This window comes from Pinus tabuliformis, chromosome 2_1, assembly GCF_031772625.1.
Source record: "Pinus tabuliformis cultivar Carrire ecotype Pingquan chromosome 2_1, CPIR1, whole genome shotgun sequence".
In the NCBI taxonomy this organism is placed as follows: domain Eukaryota; kingdom Viridiplantae; phylum Streptophyta; class Pinopsida; order Pinales; family Pinaceae; genus Pinus; species Pinus tabuliformis.
Genome location: NC_142299.1, coordinates 624,022,164 through 624,024,847, shown reverse-complemented (window position 1 = coordinate 624,024,847; position 2,684 = coordinate 624,022,164).

The following is a 2,684-nucleotide window of genomic DNA, read 5'->3' as shown; positions in this document are numbered from 1 at the left end:
ATTATCAAAATAAAAGTCACATTACACAAACTATTCACAAAAATAAGCTCGAAAATGAGCTGAGCAAGAGCTGCAACAAAAGTGAGAAAAATTGACTAATATCCAGATAAAATATTGAGGACCTAAGCCCTCATATTTATACAACTAGAGCCTCCAATAGCTCTCCTAAAATCAAGGAGGCTCGACTCCCAAGACTAGAAATAGATAGCAGTTCTTCTTCACTTGCTCAGTTGCCCCTTTGATGCATCAATGTGGCTATTGTGCTCTGAGTTTCCTGAAGGAGGATTCGAGGTAGGGGCTCATAAATGAGGGGGACACCCTCCTACAAATCCTCTCCCTTTTTTTCCTCGAATATTGGCTGCCAAATTCTCATTAATCGTTTGACTTTGTCCCCAAATTGACCAAAAATTTGCATAAAGCACACATTAGACTTCATGGCATAATGACTAACCCAATTCACTCTATTAGCATAAGTATAATAAAAAACATGCAATAAACTAATGAGAATGGTGGATTAAGCTCATTTAGGAGGCCAAATGAACCCATATAATTACCCATTTCTGGGGCTCATCACAGTGTTTGCGCTACAATCCTTCACAGGTTGTGCCTCGATCCACCTGGTTAAGTACTCCATTGTAGTGATAATATAACATGCTCCCATATTCTTCCCTAGTGGTTGAATAGGTCCAACAAAGTCAAGTGGCCATTTATCAAATTCTTGTAGCGTGGCTTGTGGATTTAATGGCAATTTATCCCTTCACAATGGCCTCCCGGTCCTTTTCCACACATCCCATGCGTTGCAGTTCTCCTTAGAATATTTATATATCGTAGCCCACCATAATCTTGCTCATAGGATCTTATGCACAACTGCCTTACCTACATAGTATCCTCCAATGACACCACCATGTTCTTCAGCTAGAATATTGTGTCTTTCATACTCAGGCACATATCGACATAGAAATTCATTTGACCCCATCTTATATAATTTCCCTGCAATCACAGAAACATCTACAACCCAAACAACTAATTCCTTCTTTTGTTGTGTTGTATAACCTTCAAGAGCTACAATAGTATATAAAAAATGAACAATGTCTACAAAATGATCAACGCATCCCTGATAGCAAAGAGTTGCATGTCAAGAAATCCTTCATCAATATTTTTGGGCTCTTTGCCATTCTTGATCCAAGAGAGGTCATATGGTCCAGCATTCAATCTCTCAGGCTTCATTATCACTTAAGAATCATATTCCTAGAAAAGGAGAAACCATCTATAGATTCCCCCCCCCAACCCCCCCAACATAGGCTTATTGACCAGGTACTTCAAAGAAGAATGGTCCGTGTACATATTAAAGTGCGCACCTAGCAGATAATGCCTGAATTTATGTAGTTGATAAACCATGTCCAATCCTTTGTGTTCCGTGGTTGAATAGTTCTTCACGGCCTTAGACAGTTTCCACCTGGTGAAGGTAATCAAGTGATCAATATCTCCTACCCCTGGTTGAGTTAAGATGGCTCCAACGCTATATAAGACACATCGACATGCACATGAAATTCCTTTTTCCAAACTGGGAATACTAGGATTGGCGCAGTAACCATCTTTTCCATCAGAGTATCCAATCTCTTCTGATAGTCATTGTCCCAAAAAAATATATCATCCTTCTTCAAAATATTCTCAATGGGCGCAGTGGTTTGCGCATACGCCTTAATAAACTTCTAGTAGTACCCAATATGAGCCAAAGTCGCGAGTAGCTGCTTTACATTCCTAGGGGGCTCCAAATTGATAATTACAAAAATCTTAGCTGGGTCGACCATCTATCCCTACTTACAAAAAACATGTTCCAAAATTATTCCATAAGGTACACAAAAAATGCATTTATTCAAGTTCGAGGATATTTGATGCTATCTACATGTATCCAACATCAGGCGCAAACTCGAGACATGTTTCTTAACCAACCCAAACACTGTCCAATCATCAAAGTAGACTTCCAAAATTTTATGAATGAATTCCTTGAATGTTGCGACTACCACCCTTGAAAATATCGCAGGAATATTGGAATGACCCCCATTCTTTAGAGAAGGTAGTCTTGCTTCTATCGTCCGACACAACCTTAAATTGGTGATATCCCGAAATTCCATCTATAAATGAATAAGATTCTTGTATGCTAACATTTCCGAGAACTTCATCTGTAAATGGCATAGGGAATGGATAATGTACAAATGCATCATTTAACTTACACAAATCTACACAGATCTTGATATCACCCTTCGTTTTCTTCTCCTATACCCCCATAGGAATGACCCAGTTCGATTCTTCCACGGGCTCAGTTATTCCCGCCGCAGGCATCTTATCGAGTTCTTCTCTTACCTTTTCCTTGTATTTTGGATTCAACCAATATGAGCACTACTTGACCAGCTTCACATATGGTTTTAGATTGATCTTCATCATACCCAAATATCCTACTATCCCTTTCAAGTCAGAGAACTTAGTTGGAAATAAATCTTGGTATTCATGTAATAATTCAGCGACCTTATCCACTGTGTCTTCATCCTAATAGTCACCAATGTTCGCAAATTTCAGTTCTGCTTCTGAGCCAATATTTACCTATTTTTTGTGCACTAGTTGTGATATATTAGGGATCTCTGCATCAATTCCACCAACTTCGCGCAGTCCCTCTGACTTAGGGA